General features: G+C 48.4%; 24 non-coding genes across 24 annotated transcripts; all 24 read right to left on the bottom strand.

Moving 5' to 3' along the window:
* Window positions 1-196: 196 nt before the first annotated feature.
* Trnas-gcu (transfer RNA serine (anticodon GCU)) lies at window positions 197-278 on the bottom strand. The gene has a single exon. It is a non-coding gene; the product is annotated as a tRNA-Ser (tRNA).
* Window positions 279-1,101: 823 nt separating this feature from the next.
* Window positions 1,102-1,183, bottom strand: Trnas-gcu (transfer RNA serine (anticodon GCU)). Its single transcript has one exon. It is a non-coding gene; the product is annotated as a tRNA-Ser (tRNA).
* An 821-nt stretch (window positions 1,184-2,004) lies between these two features.
* Window positions 2,005-2,086, bottom strand: Trnas-gcu (transfer RNA serine (anticodon GCU)). Its single transcript has one exon. It is a non-coding gene; the product is annotated as a tRNA-Ser (tRNA).
* Window positions 2,087-2,908: 822 nt separating this feature from the next.
* Trnas-gcu (transfer RNA serine (anticodon GCU)) lies at window positions 2,909-2,990 on the bottom strand. Its single transcript has one exon. It is a non-coding gene; the product is annotated as a tRNA-Ser (tRNA).
* Window positions 2,991-3,812: 822 nt separating this feature from the next.
* On the bottom strand, window positions 3,813-3,894 carry Trnas-gcu (transfer RNA serine (anticodon GCU)). The gene has a single exon. It is a non-coding gene; the product is annotated as a tRNA-Ser (tRNA).
* An 822-nt stretch (window positions 3,895-4,716) lies between these two features.
* Trnas-gcu (transfer RNA serine (anticodon GCU)) lies at window positions 4,717-4,798 on the bottom strand. The gene has a single exon. It is a non-coding gene; the product is annotated as a tRNA-Ser (tRNA).
* An 822-nt stretch (window positions 4,799-5,620) lies between these two features.
* Window positions 5,621-5,702, bottom strand: Trnas-gcu (transfer RNA serine (anticodon GCU)). Its single transcript has one exon. It is a non-coding gene; the product is annotated as a tRNA-Ser (tRNA).
* An 822-nt stretch (window positions 5,703-6,524) lies between these two features.
* Trnas-gcu (transfer RNA serine (anticodon GCU)) lies at window positions 6,525-6,606 on the bottom strand. The gene has a single exon. It is a non-coding gene; the product is annotated as a tRNA-Ser (tRNA).
* An 822-nt stretch (window positions 6,607-7,428) lies between these two features.
* On the bottom strand, window positions 7,429-7,510 carry Trnas-gcu (transfer RNA serine (anticodon GCU)). Its single transcript has one exon. It is a non-coding gene; the product is annotated as a tRNA-Ser (tRNA).
* An 822-nt stretch (window positions 7,511-8,332) lies between these two features.
* Window positions 8,333-8,414, bottom strand: Trnas-gcu (transfer RNA serine (anticodon GCU)). The gene has a single exon. It is a non-coding gene; the product is annotated as a tRNA-Ser (tRNA).
* Window positions 8,415-9,236: 822 nt separating this feature from the next.
* Trnas-gcu (transfer RNA serine (anticodon GCU)) lies at window positions 9,237-9,318 on the bottom strand. Its single transcript has one exon. It is a non-coding gene; the product is annotated as a tRNA-Ser (tRNA).
* An 822-nt stretch (window positions 9,319-10,140) lies between these two features.
* Trnas-gcu (transfer RNA serine (anticodon GCU)) lies at window positions 10,141-10,222 on the bottom strand. The gene has a single exon. It is a non-coding gene; the product is annotated as a tRNA-Ser (tRNA).
* An 822-nt stretch (window positions 10,223-11,044) lies between these two features.
* Trnas-gcu (transfer RNA serine (anticodon GCU)) lies at window positions 11,045-11,126 on the bottom strand. The gene has a single exon. It is a non-coding gene; the product is annotated as a tRNA-Ser (tRNA).
* An 823-nt stretch (window positions 11,127-11,949) lies between these two features.
* Window positions 11,950-12,031, bottom strand: Trnas-gcu (transfer RNA serine (anticodon GCU)). The gene has a single exon. It is a non-coding gene; the product is annotated as a tRNA-Ser (tRNA).
* Window positions 12,032-12,853: 822 nt separating this feature from the next.
* On the bottom strand, window positions 12,854-12,935 carry Trnas-gcu (transfer RNA serine (anticodon GCU)). The gene has a single exon. It is a non-coding gene; the product is annotated as a tRNA-Ser (tRNA).
* Window positions 12,936-13,758: 823 nt separating this feature from the next.
* Trnas-gcu (transfer RNA serine (anticodon GCU)) lies at window positions 13,759-13,840 on the bottom strand. Its single transcript has one exon. It is a non-coding gene; the product is annotated as a tRNA-Ser (tRNA).
* Window positions 13,841-14,663: 823 nt separating this feature from the next.
* Trnas-gcu (transfer RNA serine (anticodon GCU)) lies at window positions 14,664-14,745 on the bottom strand. Its single transcript has one exon. It is a non-coding gene; the product is annotated as a tRNA-Ser (tRNA).
* Window positions 14,746-15,567: 822 nt separating this feature from the next.
* Trnas-gcu (transfer RNA serine (anticodon GCU)) lies at window positions 15,568-15,649 on the bottom strand. Its single transcript has one exon. It is a non-coding gene; the product is annotated as a tRNA-Ser (tRNA).
* An 822-nt stretch (window positions 15,650-16,471) lies between these two features.
* Window positions 16,472-16,553, bottom strand: Trnas-gcu (transfer RNA serine (anticodon GCU)). Its single transcript has one exon. It is a non-coding gene; the product is annotated as a tRNA-Ser (tRNA).
* An 822-nt stretch (window positions 16,554-17,375) lies between these two features.
* On the bottom strand, window positions 17,376-17,457 carry Trnas-gcu (transfer RNA serine (anticodon GCU)). Its single transcript has one exon. It is a non-coding gene; the product is annotated as a tRNA-Ser (tRNA).
* An 822-nt stretch (window positions 17,458-18,279) lies between these two features.
* Trnas-gcu (transfer RNA serine (anticodon GCU)) lies at window positions 18,280-18,361 on the bottom strand. Its single transcript has one exon. It is a non-coding gene; the product is annotated as a tRNA-Ser (tRNA).
* An 822-nt stretch (window positions 18,362-19,183) lies between these two features.
* Trnas-gcu (transfer RNA serine (anticodon GCU)) lies at window positions 19,184-19,265 on the bottom strand. The gene has a single exon. It is a non-coding gene; the product is annotated as a tRNA-Ser (tRNA).
* A 787-nt stretch (window positions 19,266-20,052) lies between these two features.
* Trnas-gcu (transfer RNA serine (anticodon GCU)) lies at window positions 20,053-20,134 on the bottom strand. The gene has a single exon. It is a non-coding gene; the product is annotated as a tRNA-Ser (tRNA).
* An 822-nt stretch (window positions 20,135-20,956) lies between these two features.
* Window positions 20,957-21,038, bottom strand: Trnas-gcu (transfer RNA serine (anticodon GCU)). Its single transcript has one exon. It is a non-coding gene; the product is annotated as a tRNA-Ser (tRNA).
* Window positions 21,039-21,313: the final 275 nt, after the last annotated feature.

Below are 21,313 nucleotides of genomic sequence, written 5' to 3'. Positions count from 1 at the left end.
CGTTTATAGATCTTGAGATGATGTTTAATTCGAAAGACGTACGCTATCGAATGTTGTGTCCTTCCAATTGGTAGGCGGTTTAGTTTCGTATTTCTTACAGATGCTATCTGCCACCTACACGTTCCATTGCTACTACTGAGTGGCGTTTCGCATGTACAAGGCGTGATCCGAAATGGGTGCTTAAGGTAAAATTCTTCGACGAGGATGGGATTCGAACCCACGCGTGCAGAGCACATTGGATTAGCAGTCCAACGCCTTAACCACTCGGCCACCTCGTCCGACGCATCGGAAACTGCGTCCCTTGGTAGTCCTTACGGAAAGAAGTCGTTTGTCGATTCGAAAACGCATCGTACTGTGGCTGGTGTTCACGCTGTAACGCCCTGCTGCAGTGCAGCTGACCAAGCTCCCACTCGTGAATCATTTAATGATGGCATCCGTCCACGTCGGTATCCGATCGGAGGAAAGTAATGGGCCCACTTACTTACTGCAGAAATAAGCACCGAATCGTCATGTAGCGTTGTCTAATGCAAATGAGAAATGTCCTGTGCATTAAGTATAACGACTACTGGAACGACGCGATTATCAGGATTCGCTACATTTATTTGTCACCTTCGATGACCTCATCGCTGATGTCGCTTTCAAGTTTCTTTCGAAGAGCAAACCACGTTCTTCGTAGCTGAATTGTGAGGCCAGAGGCTCCTGCTGTTGGCGATGGAGCCAGGCCCTATCAGATCGCTTCCGTGTATGGCGGCCGGACGGAAAGCAAACTGTCGAAAGGCGACAGTTGTGCTACAGTTGGGGGTATTATAGGCTCGATACGTTAAAATGACTGCAAGAAGTAAGCACTTAAATATGAACGAGAACGCACCGTTCCCAAACACCACCATGGTGCCAAACTTCGATTCGTTTATAGATCTTGAGATGATGTTTGATTCGAAAGACGTACGGTATCGAATGTTGTGTCCTTCCAATTGGTAGGCGGTTTAGTTTCGTATTTCTTACAGATGCTATCTGCCACCTACACGTTCCATTGCTACTACTGAGTGGCGTTTTCGCATGTACAAGGCGTGATCCGAAATGGGTGCTTAAGGTAAAATTCTTCGACGAGGATGGGATTCGAACCCACGCGTGCAGACCACATTGGATTAGCAGTCCAACGCCTTAACCACTCGGCCACCTCGTCCGACGCATCGGAAACTGCGTCCCTCGCTAGTCCTTACGGAAAGAAGTCGTTTGTCGATTCGAAAACGCATCGTACTGTGGCTGGTGTTCACGCTGTAACGCCCTGCTGCAGTGCAGCTGACCAAGCTCCCACTCGTGAATCATTTAATGATGGCATCCGTCCACGTCGGTATCCGATCGGAGGAAAGTAATGGGCCCACTTACTTACTGCAGAAATAAGCACCGAATCGTCATGTAGCGTTGTCTAATGCAAATGAGAAATGTCCTGTGCATTAAGTATAACGACTACTGGAACGACGCGATTATCAGGATTCGCTACATTTATTTGTCACCTTCGATGACCTCATCGCTGATGTCGCTTTCAAGTTTCTTTCGAAGAGCAAACCACGTTCTTCGTAGCTGAATTGTGAGGCCAGAGGCTCCTGCTGTTGGCGATGGAGCCAGGCCCTATCAGATCGCTTCCGTGTATGGCGGCCGGACGGAAAGCAAACTGTCGAAAGGCGACAGTTGTGCTACAGTTGGGGGTATTATAGGCTCGATACGTTAAATTACTGCAAGAAGTAAGCACTTAAATATGAATGAGAACGCACCGTTCCCAAACACCACCATGGTGCCAAACTTCGATTCGTTTATAGATCTTGAGATGATGTTTGATTCGAAAGACGTACGCTATCGAATGTTGTGTCCTTCCAATTGGTAGGCGGTTTAGTTTCGTATTTCTTACAGATGCTATCTGCCACCTACACGTTCCATTGCTACTACTGAGTGGCGTTTCGCATGTACAAGGCGTGATCCGAAATGGGTGCTTAAGGTAAAATTCTTCGACGAGGATGGGATTCGAACCCACGCGTGCAGAGCACATTGGATTAGCAGTCCAACGCCTTAACCACTCGGCCACCTCGTCCGACGCATCGGAAACTGCGTCCCTCGCTAGTCCTTACGGAAAGAAGTCGTTTGTCGATTCGAAAACGCATCGTACTGTGGCTGGTGTTCACGCTGTAACGCCCTGCTGCAGTGCAGCTGACCAAGCTCCCACTCGTGAATCATTTAATGATGGCATCCGTCCACGTCGGTATCCGATCGGAGGAAAGTAATGGGCCCACTTACTTACTGCAGAAATAAGCACCGAATCGTCATGTAGCGTTGTCTAATGCAAATGAGAAATGTCCTGTGCATTAAGTATAACGACTACTGGAACGACGCGATTATCAGGATTCGCTACATTTATTTGTCACCTTCGATGACCTCATCGCTGATGTCGCTTTCAAGTTTCTTTCGAAGAGCAAACCACGTTCTTCGTAGCTGAATTGTGAGGCCAGAGGCTCCTGCTGTTGGCGATGGAGCCAGGCCCTATCAGATCGCTTCCGTGTATGGCGGCCGGACGGAAAGCAAACTGTCGAAAGGCGACAGTTGTGCTACAGTTGGGGGGATTTTAGGCTCGATACGTTAAAATGACTGCAAGAAGTAAGCACTTAAATATGAATGAGAACGCACCGTTCCCAAACACCACCATGGCGCCAAACTTCGATTCGTTTATAGATCTTGAGATGCTGTTTGATTCGAAAGACGTACGGTATCGAATGTTGTGTCCTTCGAATTGGTAGGCGGTTTAGTTTCGTATTTCTTACAGATGCTATCTGCCACCTACACGTTCCATTGCTACTACTGAGTGGCGTTTCGCATGTACAAGGCGTGATCCGAAATGGGTGCTTAAGGTAAAATTCTTCGACGAGGATGGGATTCGAACCCACGCGTGCAGAGCACATTGGATTAGCAGTCCAACGCCTTAACCACTCGGCCACCTCGTCCGACGCATCGGAAACTGCGTCCCTCGCTAGTCCTTACGGAAAGAAGTCGTTTGTCGATTCGAAAACGCATCGTACTGTGGCTGGTGTTCACGCTGTAACGCCCTGCTGCAGTGCAGCTGACCAAGCTCCCACTCGTGAATCATTTAATGATGGCATCCGTCCACGTCGGTATCCGATCGGAGGAAAGTAATGGGCCCACTTACTTACTGCAGAAATAAGCACCGAATCGTCATGTAGCGTTGTCTAATGCAAATGAGAAATGTCCTGTGCATTAAGTATAACGACTACTGGAACGACGCGATTATCAGGATTCGCTACATTTATTTGTCACCTTCGATGACCTCATCGCTGATGTCGCTTTCAAGTTTCTTTCGAAGAGCAAACCACGTTCTTCGTAGCTGAATTGTGAGGCCAGAGGCTCCTGCTGTTGGCGATGGAGCCAGGCCCTATCAGATCGCTTCCGTGTATGGCGGCCGGACGGAAAGCAAACTGTCGAAAGGCGACAGTTGTGCTACAGTTGGGGGTATTATAGGCTCGATACGTTAAAATGACTGCAAGAAGTAAGCACTTAAATATGAACGAGAACGCACCGTTCCCAAACACCACCATGGTGCCAAACTTCGATTCGTTTATAGATCTTGAGATGATGTTTGATTCGAAAGACGTACGCTATCGAATGTTGTGTCCTTCCAATTGGTAGGCGGTTTAGTTTCGTATTTCTTACAGATGCTATCTGCCACCTACACGTTCCATTGCTACTACTGAGTGGCGTTTCGCATGTACAAGGCGTGATCCGAAATGGGTGCTTAAGGTAAAATTCTTCGACGAGGATGGGATTCGAACCCACGCGTGCAGAGCACATTGGATTAGCAGTCCAACGCCTTAACCACTCGGCCACCTCGTCCGACGCATCGGAAACTGCGTCCCTCGCTAGTCCTTACGGAAAGAAGTCGTTTGTCGATTCGAAAACGCATCGTACTGTGGCTGGTGTTCACGCTGTAACGCCCTGCTGCAGTGCAGCTGACCAAGCTCCCACTCGTGAATCATTTAATGATGGCATCCGTCCACGTCGGTATCCGATCGGAGGAAAGTAATGGGCCCACTTACTTACTGCAGAAATAAGCACCGAATCGTCATGTAGCGTTGTCTAATGCAAATGAGAAATGTCCTGTGCATTAAGTATAACGACTACTGGAACGACGCGATTATCAGGATTCGCTACATTTATTTGTCACCTTCGATGACCTCATCGCTGATGTCGCTTTCAAGTTTCTTTCGAAGAGCAAACCACGTTCTTCGTAGCTGAATTGTGAGGCCAGAGGCTCCTGCTGTTGGCGATGGAGCCAGGCCCTATCAGATCGCTTCCGTGTATGGCGGCCGGACGGAAAGCCAACTGTCGAAAGACGACAGTTGTGCTACAGTTGGGGGTATTATAGGCTCGATACGTTAAAATGACTGCAAGAAGTAAGCACTTAAATATGAACGAGAACGCACCGTTCCCAAACACCACCATGGTGCCAAACTTCGATTCGTTTATAGATCTTGAGATGATGTTTAATTCGAAAGACGTACGCTATCGAATGTTGTGTCCTTCCAATTGGTAGGCGGTTTAGTTTCGTATTTCTTACAGATGCTATCTGCCACCTACACGTTCCATTGCTACTACTGAGTGGCGTTTCGCATGTACAAGGCGTGATCCGAAATGGGTGCTTAAGGTAAAATTCTTCGACGAGGATGGGATTCGAACCCACGCGTGCAGAGCACATTGGATTAGCAGTCCAACGCCTTAACCACTCGGCCACCTCGTCCGACGCATCGGAAACTGCGTCCCTTGGTAGTCCTTACGGAAAGAAGTCGTTTGTCGATTCGAAAACGCATCGTACTGTGGCTGGTGTTCACGCTGTAACGCCCTGCTGCAGTGCAGCTGACCAAGCTCCCACTCGTGAATCATTTAATGATGGCATCCGTCCACGTCGGTATCCGATCGGAGGAAAGTAATGGGCCCACTTACTTACTGCAGAAATAAGCACCGAATCGTCATGTAGCGTTGTCTAATGCAAATGAGAAATGTCCTGTGCATTAAGTATAACGACTACTGGAACGACGCGATTATCAGGATTCGCTACATTTATTTGTCACCTTCGATGACCTCATCGCTGATGTCGCTTTCAAGTTTCTTTCGAAGAGCAAACCACGTTCTTCGTAGCTGAATTGTGAGGCCAGAGGCTCCTGCTGTTGGCGATGGAGCCAGGCCCTATCAGATCGCTTCCGTGTATGGCGGCCGGACGGAAAGCAAACTGTCGAAAGGCGACAGTTGTGCTACAGTTGGGGGGATTTTAGGCTCGATACGTTAAAATGACTGCAAGAAGTAAGCACTTAAATATGAATGAGAACGCACCGTTCCCAAACACCACCATGGCGCCAAACTTCGATTCGTTTATAGATCTTGAGATGATGTTTGATTCGAAAGACGTACGGTATCGAATGTTGTGTCCTTCTAATTGGTAGGCGGTTTAGTTTCGTATTTCTTACAGATGCTATCTGCCACCTACACGTTCCATTGCTACTACTGAGTGGCGTTTCGCATGTACAAGGCGTGATCCGAAATGGGTGCTTAAGGTAAAATTCTTCGACGAGGATGGGATTCGAACCCACGCGTGCAGAGCACATTGGATTAGCAGTCCAACGCCTTAACCACTCGGCCACCTCGTCCGACGCATCGGAAACTGCGTCCCTCGCTAGTCCTTACGGAAAGAAGTCGTTTGTCGATTCGAAAACGCATCGTACTGTGGCTGGTGTTCACGCTGTAACGCCCTGCTGCAGTGCAGCTGACCAAGCTCCCACTCGTGAATCATTTAATGATGGCATCCGTCCACGTCGGTATCCGATCGGAGGAAAGTAATGGGCCCACTTACTTACTGCAGAAATAAGCACCGAATCGTCATGTAGCGTTGTCTAATGCAAATGAGAAATGTCCTGTGCATTAAGTATAACGACTACTGGAACGACGCGATTATCAGGATTCGCTACATTTATTTGTCACCTTCGATGACCTCATCGCTGATGTCGCTTTCAAGTTTCTTTCGAAGAGCAAACCACGTTCTTCGTAGCTGAATTGTGAGGCCAGAGGCTCCTGCTGTTGGCGATGGAGCCAGGCCCTATCAGATCGCTTCCGTGTATGGCGGCCGGACGGAAAGCAAACTGTCGAAAGGCGACAGTTGTGCTACAGTTGGGGGGATTTTAGGCTCGATACGTTAAAATGACTGCAAGAAGTAAGCACTTAAATATGAATGAGAACGCACCGTTCCCAAACACCACCATGGCGCCAAACTTCGATTCGTTTATAGATCTTGAGATGATGTTTGATTCGAAAGACGTACGGTATCGAATGTTGTGTCCTTCTAATTGGTAGGCGGTTTAGTTTCGTATTTCTTACAGATGCTATCTGCCACCTACACGTTCCATTGCTACTACTGAGTGGCGTTTCGCATGTACAAGGCGTGATCCGAAATGGGTGCTTAAGGTAAAATTCTTCGACGAGGATGGGATTCGAACCCACGCGTGCAGAGCACATTGGATTAGCAGTCCAACGCCTTAACCACTCGGCCACCTCGTCCGACGCATCGGAAACTGCGTCCCTCGCTAGTCCTTACGGAAAGAAGTCGTTTGTCGATTCGAAAACGCATCGTACTGTGGCTGGTGTTCACGCTGTAACGCCCTGCTGCAGTGCAGCTGACCAAGCTCCCACTCGTGAATCATTTAATGATGGCATCCGTCCACGTCGGTATCCGATCGGAGGAAAGTAATGGGCCCACTTACTTACTGCAGAAATAAGCACCGAATCGTCATGTAGCGTTGTCTAATGCAAATGAGAAATGTCCTGTGCATTAAGTATAACGACTACTGGAACGACGCGATTATCAGGATTCGCTACATTTATTTGTCACCTTCGATGACCTCATCGCTGATGTCGCTTTCAAGTTTCTTTCGAAGAGCAAACCACGTTCTTCGTAGCTGAATTGTGAGGCCAGAGGCTCCTGCTGTTGGCGATGGAGCCAGGCCCTATCAGATCGCTTCCGTGTATGGCGGCCGGACGGAAAGCAAACTGTCGAAAGGCGACAGTTGTGCTACAGTTGGGGGTATTATAGGCTCGATACGTTAAAATGACTGCAAGAAGTAAGCACTTAAATATGAACGAGAACGCACCGTTCCCAAACACCACCATGGTGCCAAACTTCGATTCGTTTATAGATCTTGAGATGATGTTTGATTCGAAAGACGTACGCTATCGAATGTTGTGTCCTTCCAATTGGTAGGCGGTTTAGTTTCGTATTTCTTACAGATGCTATCTGCCACCTACACGTTCCATTGCTACTACTGAGTGGCGTTTCGCATGTACAAGGCGTGATCCGAAATGGGTGCTTAAGGTAAAATTCTTCGACGAGGATGGGATTCGAACCCACGCGTGCAGAGCACATTGGATTAGCAGTCCAACGCCTTAACCACTCGGCCACCTCGTCCGACGCATCGGAAACTGCGTCCCTCGCTAGTCCTTACGGAAAGAAGTCGTTTGTCGATTCGAAAACGCATCGTACTGTGGCTGGTGTTCACGCTGTAACGCCCTGCTGCAGTGCAGCTGACCAAGCTCCCACTCGTGAATCATTTAATGATGGCATCCGTCCACGTCGGTATCCGATCGGAGGAAAGTAATGGGCCCACTTACTTACTGCAGAAATAAGCACCGAATCGTCATGTAGCGTTGTCTAATGCAAATGAGAAATGTCCTGTGCATTAAGTATAACGACTACTGGAACGACGCGATTATCAGGATTCGCTACATTTATTTGTCACCTTCGATGACCTCATCGCTGATGTCGCTTTCAAGTTTCTTTCGAAGAGCAAACCACGTTCTTCGTAGCTGAATTGTGAGGCCAGAGGCTCCTGCTGTTGGCGATGGAGCCAGGCCCTATCAGATCGCTTCCGTGTATGGCGGCCGGACGGAAAGCCAACTGTCGAAAGACGACAGTTGTGCTACAGTTGGGGGTATTATAGGCTCGATACGTTAAAATGACTGCAAGAAGTAAGCACTTAAATATGAACGAGAACGCACCGTTCCCAAACACCACCATGGTGCCAAACTTCGATTCGTTTATAGATCTTGAGATGATGTTTAATTCGAAAGACGTACGCTATCGAATGTTGTGTCCTTCCAATTGGTAGGCGGTTTAGTTTCGTATTTCTTACAGATGCTATCTGCCACCTACACGTTCCATTGCTACTACTGAGTGGCGTTTCGCATGTACAAGGCGTGATCCGAAATGGGTGCTTAAGGTAAAATTCTTCGACGAGGATGGGATTCGAACCCACGCGTGCAGAGCACATTGGATTAGCAGTCCAACGCCTTAACCACTCGGCCACCTCGTCCGACGCATCGGAAACTGCGTCCCTTGGTAGTCCTTACGGAAAGAAGTCGTTTGTCGATTCGAAAACGCATCGTACTGTGGCTGGTGTTCACGCTGTAACGCCCTGCTGCAGTGCAGCTGACCAAGCTCCCACTCGTGAATCATTTAATGATGGCATCCGTCCACGTCGGTATCCGATCGGAGGAAAGTAATGGGCCCACTTACTTACTGCAGAAATAAGCACCGAATCGTCATGTAGCGTTGTCTAATGCAAATGAGAAATGTCCTGTGCATTAAGTATAACGACTACTGGAACGACGCGATTATCAGGATTCGCTACATTTATTTGTCACCTTCGATGACCTCATCGCTGATGTCGCTTTCAAGTTTCTTTCGAAGAGCAAACCACGTTCTTCGTAGCTGAATTGTGAGGCCAGAGGCTCCTGCTGTTGGCGATGGAGCCAGGCCCTATCAGATCGCTTCCGTGTATGGCGGCCGGACGGAAAGCAAACTGTCGAAAGGCGACAGTTGTGCTACAGTTGGGGGGATTTTAGGCTCGATACGTTAAAATGACTGCAAGAAGTAAGCACTTAAATATGAATGAGAACGCACCGTTCCCAAACACCACCATGGCGCCAAACTTCGATTCGTTTATAGATCTTGAGATGATGTTTGATTCGAAAGACGTACGGTATCGAATGTTGTGTCCTTCTAATTGGTAGGCGGTTTAGTTTCGTATTTCTTACAGATGCTATCTGCCACCTACACGTTCCATTGCTACTACTGAGTGGCGTTTCGCATGTACAAGGCGTGATCCGAAATGGGTGCTTAAGGTAAAATTCTTCGACGAGGATGGGATTCGAACCCACGCGTGCAGAGCACATTGGATTAGCAGTCCAACGCCTTAACCACTCGGCCACCTCGTCCGACGCATCGGAAACTGCGTCCCTCGCTAGTCCTTACGGAAAGAAGTCGTTTGTCGATTCGAAAACGCATCGTACTGTGGCTGGTGTTCACGCTGTAACGCCCTGCTGCAGTGCAGCTGACCAAGCTCCCACTCGTGAATCATTTAATGATGGCATCCGTCCACGTCGGTATCCGATCGGAGGAAAGTAATGGGCCCACTTACTTACTGCAGAAATAAGCACCGAATCGTCATGTAGCGTTGTCTAATGCAAATGAGAAATGTCCTGTGCATTAAGTATAACGACTACTGGAACGACGCGATTATCAGGATTCGCTACATTTATTTGTCACCTTCGATGACCTCATCGCTGATGTCGCTTTCAAGTTTCTTTCGAAGAGCAAACCACGTTCTTCGTAGCTGAATTGTGAGGCCAGAGGCTCCTGCTGTTGGCGATGGAGCCAGGCCCTATCAGATCGCTTCCGTGTATGGCGGCCGGACGGAAAGCAAACTGTCGAAAGGCGACAGTTGTGCTACAGTTGGGGGTATTATAGGCTCGATACGTTAAAATGACTGCAAGAAGTAAGCACTTAAATATGAACGAGAACGCACCGTTCCCAAACACCACCATGGTGCCAAACTTCGATTCGTTTATAGATCTTGAGATGATGTTTGATTCGAAAGACGTACGCTATCGAATGTTGTGTCCTTCCAATTGGTAGGCGGTTTAGTTTCGTATTTCTTACAGATGCTATCTGCCACCTACACGTTCCATTGCTACTACTGAGTGGCGTTTCGCATGTACAAGGCGTGATCCGAAATGGGTGCTTAAGGTAAAATTCTTCGACGAGGATGGGATTCGAACCCACGCGTGCAGAGCACATTGGATTAGCAGTCCAACGCCTTAACCACTCGGCCACCTCGTCCGACGCATCGGAAACTGCGTCCCTCGCTAGTCCTTACGGAAAGAAGTCGTTTGTCGATTCGAAAACGCATCGTACTGTGGCTGGTGTTCACGCTGTAACGCCCTGCTGCAGTGCAGCTGACCAAGCTCCCACTCGTGAATCATTTAATGATGGCATCCGTCCACGTCGGTATCCGATCGGAGGAAAGTAATGGGCCCACTTACTTACTGCAGAAATAAGCACCGAATCGTCATGTAGCGTTGTCTAATGCAAATGAGAAATGTCCTGTGCATTAAGTATAACGACTACTGGAACGACGCGATTATCAGGATTCGCTACATTTATTTGTCACCTTCGATGACCTCATCGCTGATGTCGCTTTCAAGTTTCTTTCGAAGAGCAAACCACGTTCTTCGTAGCTGAATTGTGAGGCCAGAGGCTCCTGCTGTTGGCGATGGAGCCAGGCCCTATCAGATCGCTTCCGTGTATGGCGGCCGGACGGAAAGCCAACTGTCGAAAGACGACAGTTGTGCTACAGTTGGGGGTATTATAGGCTCGATACGTTAAAATGACTGCAAGAAGTAAGCACTTAAATATGAACGAGAACGCACCGTTCCCAAACACCACCATGGTGCCAAACTTCGATTCGTTTATAGATCTTGAGATGATGTTTAATTCGAAAGACGTACGCTATCGAATGTTGTGTCCTTCCAATTGGTAGGCGGTTTAGTTTCGTATTTCTTACAGATGCTATCTGCCACCTACACGTTCCATTGCTACTACTGAGTGGCGTTTCGCATGTACAAGGCGTGATCCGAAATGGGTGCTTAAGGTAAAATTCTTCGACGAGGATGGGATTCGAACCCACGCGTGCAGAGCACATTGGATTAGCAGTCCAACGCCTTAACCACTCGGCCACCTCGTCCGACGCATCGGAAACTGCGTCCCTTGGTAGTCCTTACGGAAAGAAGTCGTTTGTCGATTCGAAAACGCATCGTACTGTGGCTGGTGTTCACGCTGTAACGCCCTGCTGCAGTGCAGCTGACCAAGCTCCCACTCGTGAATCATTTAATGATGGCATCCGTCCACGTCGGTATCCGATCGGAGGAAAGTAATGGGCCCACTTACTTACTGCAGAAATAAGCACCGAATCGTCATGTAGCGTTGTCTAATGCAAATGAGAAATGTCCTGTGCATTAAGTATAACGACTACTGGAACGACGCGATTATCAGGATTCGCTACATTTATTTGTCACCTTCGATGACCTCATCGCTGATGTCGCTTTCAAGTTTCTTTCGAAGAGCAAACCACGTTCTTCGTAGCTGAATTGTGAGGCCAGAGGCTCCTGCTGTTGGCGATGGAGCCAGGCCCTATCAGATCGCTTCCGTGTATGGCGGCCGGACGGAAAGCAAACTGTCGAAAGGCGACAGTTGTGCTACAGTTGGGGGTATTATAGGCTCGATACGTTAAAATGACTGCAAGAAGTAAGCACTTAAATATGAACGAGAACGCACCGTTCCCAAACACCACCATGGTGCCAAACTTCGATTCGTTTATAGATCTTGAGATGATGTTTGATTCGAAAGACGTACGCTATCGAATGTTGTGTCCTTCCAATTGGTAGGCGGTTTAGTTTCGTATTTCTTACAGATGCTATCTGCCACCTACACGTTCCATTGCTACTACTGAGTGGCGTTTTCGCATGTACAAGGCGTGATCCGAAATGGGTGCTTAAGGTAAAATTCTTCGACGAGGATGGGATTCGAACCCACGCGTGCAGAGCACATTGGATTAGCAGTCCAACGCCTTAACCACTCGGCCACCTCGTCCGACGCATCGGAAACTGCGTTCCTCGCTAGTCCTTACGGAAAGAAGTCGTTTTTCGATTCGAAAACGCATCGTACTGTGGCTGGTGTTCACGCTGTAACGCCCTGCTGCAGTGCAGCTGACCAAGCTCCCACTCGTGAATCATTTAATGATGGCATCCGTCCACGTCGGTATCCGATCGGAGGAAAGTAATGGGCCCACTTACTTACTGCAGAAATAAGCACCGAATCGTCATGTAGCGTCGTCTAATGCAAATGAGAAATGTCCTGTGCATTAAGTATAACGACTACTGGAACGACGCGATTATCAGGATTCGCTACATTTATTTGTCACCTTCGATGACCTCATCGCTGATGTCGCTTTCAAGTTTCTTTCGAAGAGCAAACCACGTTCTTCGTAGCTGAATTGTGAGGCCAGAGGCTCCTGCTGTTGGCGATGGAGCCAGGCCCTATCAGATCGCTTCCGTGTATGGCGGCCGGACGGAAAGCCAACTGTCGAAAGACGACAGTTGTGCTACAGTTGGGGGTATTATAGGCTCGATACGTTAAAATGACTGCAAGAAGTAAGCACTTAAATATGAACGAGAACGCACCGTTCCCAAACACCACCATGGTGCCAAACTTCGATTCGTTTATAGATCTTGAGATGATGTTTAATTCGAAAGACGTACGCTATCGAATGTTGTGTCCTTCCAATTGGTAGGCGGTTTAGTTTCGTATTTCTTACAGATGCTATCTGCCACCTACACGTTCCATTGCTACTACTGAGTGGCGTTTCGCATGTACAAGGCGTGATCCGAAATGGGTGCTTAAGGTAAAATTCTTCGACGAGGATGGGATTCGAACCCACGCGTGCAGAGCACATTGGATTAGCAGTCCAACGCCTTAACCACTCGGCCACCTCGTCCGACGCATCGGAAACTGCGTCCCTTGGTAGTCCTTACGGAAAGAAGTCGTTTGTCGATTCGAAAACGCATCGTACTGTGGCTGGTGTTCACGCTGTAACGCCCTGCTGCAGTGCAGCTGACCAAGCTCCCACTCGTGAATCATTTAATGATGGCATCCGTCCACGTCGGTATCCGATCGGAGGAAAGTAATGGGCCCACTTACTTACTGCAGAAATAAGCACCGAATCGTCATGTAGCGTTGTCTAATGCAAATGAGAAATGTCCTGTGCATTAAGTATAACGACTACTGGAACGACGCGATTATCAGGATTCGCTACATTTATTTGTCACCTTCGATGACCTCATCGCTGATGTCGCTTTCAAGTTTCTTTCGAAGAGCAAACCACGTTCTTCGTAGCTGAATTGTGAGGCCAGAGGCTCCTGCTGTTGGCGATGGAGCCAGGCCCTATCAGATCGCTTCCGTGTATGGCGGCCGGACGGAAAGCAAACTGTCGAAAGGCGACAGTTGTGCTACAGTTGGGGGTATTATAGGCTCGATACGTTAAAATGACTGCAAGAAGTAAGCACTTAAATATGAACGAGAACGCACCGTTCCCAAACACCACCATGGTGCCAAACTTCGATTCGTTTATAGATCTTGAGATGATGTTTGATTCGAAAGACGTACGGTATCGAATGTTGTGTCCTTCCAATTGGTAGGCGGTTTAGTTTCGTATTTCTTACAGATGCTATCTGCCACCTACACGTTCCATTGCTACTACTGAGTGGCGTTTTCGCATGTACAAGGCGTGATCCGAAATGGGTGCTTAAGGTAAAATTCTTCGACGAGGATGGGATTCGAACCCACGCGTGCAGAGCACATTGGATTAGCAGTCCAACGCCTTAACCACTCGGCCACCTCGTCCGACGCATCGGAAACTGCGTCCCTCGCTAGTCCTTACGGAAAGAAGTCGTTTGTCGATTCGAAAACGCATCGTACTGTGGCTGGTGTTCACGCTGTAACGCCCTGCTGCAGTGCAGCTGACCAAGCTCCCACTCGTGAATCATTTAATGATGGCATCCGTCCACGTCGGTATCCGATCGGAGGAAAGTAATGGGCCCACTTACTTACTGCAGAAATAAGCACCGAATCGTCATGTAGCGTTGTCTAATGCAAATGAGAAATGTCCTGTGCATTAAGTATAACGACTACTGGAACGACGCGATTATCAGGATTCGCTACATTTATTTGTCACCTTCGATGACCTCATCGCTGATGTCGCTTTCAAGTTTCTTTCGAAGAGCAAACCACGTTCTTCGTAGCTGAATTGTGAGGCCAGAGGCTCCTGCTGTTGGCGATGGAGCCAGGCCCTATCAGATCGCTTCCGTGTATGGCGGCCGGACGGAAAGCAAACTGTCGAAAGGCGACAGTTGTGCTACAGTTGGGGGTATTATAGGCTCGATACGTTAAAATGACTGCAAGAAGTAAGCACTTAAATATGAACGAGAACGCACCGTTCCCAAACACCACCATGGTGCCAAACTTCGATTCGTTTATAGATCTTGAGATGATGTTTGATTCGAAAGACGTACGCTATCGAATGTTGTGTCCTTCCAATTGGTAGGCGGTTTAGTTTCGTATTTCTTACAGATGCTATCTGCCACCTACACGTTCCATTGCTACTACTGAGTGGCGTTTTCGCATGTACAAGGCGTGATCCGAAATGGGTGCTTAAGGTAAAATTCTTCGACGAGGATGGGATTCGAACCCACGCGTGCAGAGCACATTGGATTAGCAGTCCAACGCCTTAACCACTCGGCCACCTCGTCCGACGCATCGGAAACTGCGTTCCTCGCTAGTCCTTACGGAAAGAAGTCGTTTTTCGATTCGAAAACGCATCGTACTGTGGCTGGTGTTCACGCTGTAACGCCCTGCTGCAGTGCAGCTGACCAAGCTCCCACTCGTGAATCATTTAATGATGGCATCCGTCCACGTCGGTATCCGATCGGAGGAAAGTAATGGGCCCACTTACTTACTGCAGAAATAAGCACCGAATCGTCATGTAGCGTCGTCTAATGCAAATGAGAAATGTCCTGTGCATTAAGTATAACGACTACTGGAACGACGCGATTATCAGGATTCGCTACATTTATTTGTCACCTTCGATGACCTCATCGCTGATGTCGCTTTCAAGTTTCTTTCGAAGAGCAAACCACGTTCTTCGTAGCTGAATTGTGAGGCCAGAGGCTCCTGCTGTTGGCGATGGAGCCAGGCCCTATCAGATCGCTTCCGTGTATGGCGGCCGGACGGAAAGCCAACTGTCGAAAGACGACAGTTGTGCTACAGTTGGGGGTATTATAGGCTCGATACGTTAAAATGACTGCAAGAAGTAAGCACTTAAATATGAACGAGAACGCACCGTTCCCAAACACCACCATGGCGCCAAACTTCGATTCGTTTATAGAACTTGAGATGATGTTTGATTCGAAAGACCTACGGTATCGAATGTTGTGTCCTTCCAATTGGTAGGCGGTTTAGTTTCGTATTTCTTACAGATGCTATCTGCCACCTACACGTTCCATTGCTACTACTGAGTGGCGTTTCGCATGTACAAGGCGTGATCCGAAATGGGTGCTTAAGGTAAAATTCTTCGACGAGGATGGGATTCGAACCCACGCGTGCAGAGCACATTGGATTAGCAGTCCAACGCCTTAACCACTCGGCCACCTCGTCCGACGCATCGGAAACTGCGTCCCTCGCTAGTCCTTACGGAAAGAAGTCGTTTGTCGATTCGAAAACGCATCGTACTGTGGCTGGTGTTCACGCTGTAACGCCCTGCTGCAGTGCAGCTGACCAAGCTCCCACTCGTGAATCATTTAATGATGGCATCCGTCCACGTCGGTATCCGATCGGAGGAAAGTAATGGGCCCACTTACTTACTGCAGAAATAAGCACCGAATCGTCATGTAGCGTTGTCTAATGCAAATGAGAAATGTCCTGTGCATTAAGTATAACGACTACTGGAACGACGCGATTATCAGGATTCGCTACATTTATTTGTCACCTTCGATGACCTCATCGCTGATGTCGCTTTCAAGTTTCTTTCGAAGAGCAAACCACGTTCTTCGTAGCTGAATTGTGAGGCCAGAGGCTCCTGCTGTTGGCGATGGAGCCAGGCCCTATCAGATCGCTTCCGTGTATGGCGGCCGGACGGAAAGCAAACTGTCGAAAGGCGACAGTTGTGCTACAGTTGGGGGGATTTTAGGCTCGATACGTTAAAATGACTGCAAGAAGTAAGCACTTAAATATGAATGAGAACGCACCGTTCCCAAACACCACCATGGCGCCAAACTTCGATTCGTTTATAGATCTTGAGATGATGTTTGATTCGAAAGACGTACGGTATCGAATGTTGTGTCCTTCTAATTGGTAGGCGGTTTAGTTTCGTATTTCTTACAGATGCTATCTGCCACCTACACGTTCCATTGCTACTACTGAGTGGCGTTTCGCATGTACAAGGCGTGATCCGAAATGGGTGCTTAAGGTAAAATTCTTCGACGAGGATGGGATTCGAACCCACGCGTGCAGAGCACATTGGATTAGCAGTCCAACGCCTTAACCACTCGGCCACCTCGTCCGACGCATCGGAAACTGCGTCCCTCGCTAGTCCTTACGGAAAGAAGTCGTTTGTCGATTCGAAAACGCATCGTACTGTGGCTGGTGTTCACGCTGTAACGCCCTGCTGCAGTGCAGCTGACCAAGCTCCCACTCGTGAATCATTTAATGATGGCATCCGTCCACGTCGGTATCCGATCGGAGGAAAGTAATGGGCCCACTTACTTACTGCAGAAATAAGCACCGAATCGTCATGTAGCGTTGTCTAATGCAAATGAGAAATGTCCTGTGCATTAAGTATAACGACTACTGGAACGACGCGATTATCAGGATTCGCTACATTTATTTGTCACCTTCGATGACCTCATCGCTGATGTCGCTTTCAAGTTTCTTTCGAAGAGCAAACCACGTTCTTCGTAGCTGAATTGTGAGGCCAGAGGCTCCTGCTGTTGGCGATGGAGCCAGGCCCTATCAGATCGCTTCCGTGTATGGCGGCCGGACGGAAAGCAAACTGTCGAAAGGCGACAGTTGTGCTACAGTTGGGGGTATTATAGGCTCGATACGTAAAAAGGACTGCAAGAAGTAAGCACTTAAATATGAATAAGAACGCACCGTTCCCAAACACCACCATGGCGCCAAACTTCGATTCGTTTATAGATCTTGAGATGATGTTTGATTCGAAAGACGTACGGTATCGAATGTTGTGTCCTTCTAATTGGTAGGCGGTTTAGTTTCGTATTTCTTACAGATGCTATCTGCCACCTACACGTTCCATTGCTACTACTGAGTGGCGTTTCGCATGTACAAGGCGTGATCCGAAATGGGTGCTTAAGGTAAAATTCTTCGACGAGGATGGGATTCGAACCCACGCGTGCAGAGCACATTGGATTAGCAGTCCAACGCCTTAACCACTCGGCCACCTCGTCCGACGCATCGGAAACTGCGTCCCTCGCTAGTCCTTACGGAAAGAAGTCGTTTGTCGATTCGAAAACGCATCGTACTGTGGCTGGTGTTCACGCTGTAACGCCCTGCTGCAGTGCAGCTGACCAAGCTCCCACTCGTGAATCATTTAATGATGGCATCCGTCCACGTCGGTATCCGATCGGAGGAAAGTAATGGGCCCACTTACTTACTGCAGAAATAAGCACCGAATCGTCATGTAGCGTTGTCTAATGCAAATGAGAAATGTCCTGTGCATTAAGTATAACGACTACTGGAACGACGCGATTATCAGGATTCGCTACATTTATTTGTCACCTTCGATGACCTCATCGCTGATGTCGCTTTCAAGTTTCTTTCGAAGAGCAAACCACGTTCTTCGTAGCTGAATTGTGAGGCCAGAGGCTCCTGCTGTTGGCGATGGAGCCAGGCCCTATCAGATCGCTTCCGTGTATGGCGGCCGGACGGAAAGCAAACTGTCGAAAGGCGACAGTTGTGCTACAGTTGGGGGTATTATAGGCTCGATACGTTAAAATGACTGCAAGAAGTAAGCACTTAAATATGAACGAGAACGCACCGTTCCCAAACACCACCATGGTGCCAAACTTCGATTCGTTTATAGATCTTGAGATGATGTTTGATTCGAAAGACGTACGCTATCGAATGTTGTGTCCTTCCAATTGGTAGGCGGTTTAGTTTCGTATTTCTTACAGATGCTATCTGCCACCTACACGTTCCATTGCTACTACTGAGTGGCGTTTCGCATGTACAAGGCGTGATCCGAAATGGGTGCTTAAGGTAAAATTCTTCGACGAGGATGGGATTCGAACCCACGCGTGCAGAGCACATTGGATTAGCAGTCCAACGCCTTAACCACTCGGCCACCTCGTCCGACGCATCGGAAACTGCGTCCCTCGCTAGTCCTTACGGAAAGAAGTCGTTTGTCGATTCGAAAACGCATCGTACTGTGGCTGGTGTTCACGCTGTAACGCCCTGCTGCAGTGCAGCTGACCAAGCTCCCACTCGTGAATCATTTAATGATGGCATCCGTCCACGTCGGTATCCGATCGGAGGAAAGTAATGGGCCCACTTACTTACTGCAGAAATAAGCACCGAATCGTCATGTAGCGTTGTCTAATGCAAATGAGAAATGTCCTGTGCATTAAGTATAACGACTACTGGAACGACGCGATTATCAGGATTCGCTACATTTATTTGTCACCTTCGATGACCTCATCGCTGATGTCGCTTTCAAGTTTCTTTCGAAGAGCAAACCACGTTCTTCGTAGCTGAATTGTGAGGCCAGAGGCTCCTGCTGTTGGCGATGGAGCCAGGCCCTATCAGATCGCTTCCGTGTATGGCGGCCGGACGGAAAGCAAACTGTCGAAAGGCGACAGTTGTGCTACAGTTGGGGGGATTTTAGGCTCGATACGTTAAAATGACTGCAAGAAGTAAGCACTTAAATATGAACGAGAACGCACCGTTCCCAAACACCACCATGGCGCCAAACTTCGATTCGTTTATAGAACTTGAGATGATGTTTGATTCGAAAGACCTACGGTATCGAATGTTGTGTCCTTCCAATTGGTAGGCGGTTTAGTTTCGTATTTCTTACAGATGCTATCTGCCACCTACACGTTCCATTGCTACTACTGAGTGGCGTTTCGCATGTACAAGGCGTGATCCGAAATGGGTGCTTAAGGTAAAATTCTTCGACGAGGATGGGATTCGAACCCACGCGTGCAGAGCACATTGGATTAGCAGTCCAACGCCTTAACCACTCGGCCACCTCGTCCGACGCATCGGAAACTGCGTCCCTCGCTAGTCCTTACGGAAAGAAGTCGTTTGTCGATTCGAAAACGCATCGTACTGTGGCTGGTGTTCACGCTGTAACGCCCTGCTGCAGTGCAGCTGACCAAGCTCCCACTCGTGAATCATTTAATGATGGCATCCGTCCACGTCGGTATCCGATCGGAGGAAAGTAATGGGCCCACTTACTTACTGCAGAAATAAGCACCGAATCGTCATGTAGCGTTGTCTAATGCAAATGAGAAATGTCCTGTGCATTAAGTATAACGACTACTGGAACGACGCGATTATCAGGATTCGCTACATTTATTTGTCACCTTCGATGACCTCATCGCTGATGTCGCTTTCAAGTTTCTTTCGAAGAGCAAACCACGTTCTTCGTAGCTGAATTGTGAGGCCAGAGGCTCCTGCTGTTGGCGATGGAGCCAGGCCCTATCAGATCGCTTCCGTGTATGGCGGCCGGACGGGTTGGGGGTATTATAGGCTCGATACGTTAAAATGACTGCAAGAAGTAAGCACTTAAATATGAACGAGAACGCACCGTTCCCAAACACCACCATGGTGCCAAACTTCGATTCGTTTATAGATCTTGAGATGATGTTTGATTCGAAAGACGTACGCTATCGAATGTTGTGTCCTTCCAATTGGTAGGCGGTTTAGTTTCGTATTTATTACAGATGCTATCTGCCACCTACACGTTCCATTGCTACTACTGAGTGGCGTTTCGCATGTACAAGGCGTGATCCGAAATGGGTGCTTAAGGTAAAATTCTTCGACGAGGATGGGATTCGAACCCACGCGTGCAGAGCACATTGGATTAGCAGTCCAACGCCTTAACCACTCGGCCACCTCGTCCGACGCATCGGAAACTGCGTCCCTCGCTAGTCCTTACGGAAAGAAGTCGTTTGTCGATTCGAAAACGCATCGTACTGTGGCTGGTGTTCACGCTGTAACGCCCTGCTGCAGTGCAGCTGACCAAGCTCCCACTCGTGAATCATTTAATGATGGCATCCGTCCACGTCGGTATCCGATCGGAGGAAAGTAATGGGCCCACTTACTTACTGCAGAAATAAGCACCGAATCGTCATGTAGCGTTGTCTAATGCAAATGAGAAATGTCCTGTGCATTAAGTATAACGACTACTGGAACGACGCGATTATCAGGATTCGCTACATTTATTTGTCACCTTCGATGACCTCATCGCTGATGTCGCTTTCAAGTTTCTTTCGAAGAGCAAACCACGTTCTTCGTAGCTGAATTGTGAGGCCAGAGGCTCCTGCTGTTGGCGATGGAGCCAGGCCCTATCAGATCGCTTCCGTGTATGGCGGCCGGACGGAAAGCAAACTGTCGAAAGGCGACAGTTGTGCTACAGTTGGGGGGATTTTAGGCTCGATACGTTAAAATGACTGCAAGAAGTAAGCACTTAAATATGAATGAGAACGCACCGTTCCCAAACACCACCATGGCGCCAAACTTCGATTCGTTTATAGATCTTGAGATGATGTTTGATTCGAAAGACGTACGGTATCGAATGTTGTGTCCTTCTAATTGGTAGGCGGTTTAGTTTCGTATTTCTTACAGATGCTATCTGCCACCTACACGTTCCATTGCTACTACTGAGTGGCGTTTCGCATGTACAAGGCGTGATCCGAAATGGGTGCTTAAGGTAAAATTCTTCGACGAGGATGGGATTCGAACCCACGCGTGCAGAGCACATTGGATTAGCAGTCCAACGCCTTAACCACTCGGCCACCTCGTCCGACGCATCGGAAACTGCGTCCCTCGCTAGTCCTTACGGAAAGAAGTCGTTTGTCGATTCGAAAACGCATCGTACTGTGGCTGGTGTTCACGCTGTAACGCCCTGCTGCAGTGCAGCTGACCAAGCTCCCACTCGTGAATCATTTAATGATGGCATCCATCCACGTCGGTATCCGATCGGAGGAAAGTAATGGGCCCACTTACTTACTGCAGAAATAAGCACCGAATCGTCATGTAGCGTTGTCTAATGCAAATGAGAAATGTCCTGTGCATTAA

This window comes from Schistocerca serialis, chromosome 2 (genome assembly GCF_023864345.2).
Source record: "Schistocerca serialis cubense isolate TAMUIC-IGC-003099 chromosome 2, iqSchSeri2.2, whole genome shotgun sequence".
In the NCBI taxonomy this organism is placed as follows: domain Eukaryota; kingdom Metazoa; phylum Arthropoda; class Insecta; order Orthoptera; family Acrididae; genus Schistocerca; species Schistocerca serialis.
Note: the sequence above shows the minus strand (reverse complement) of the source record. Positions and strands in the feature narration are given on the sequence as shown.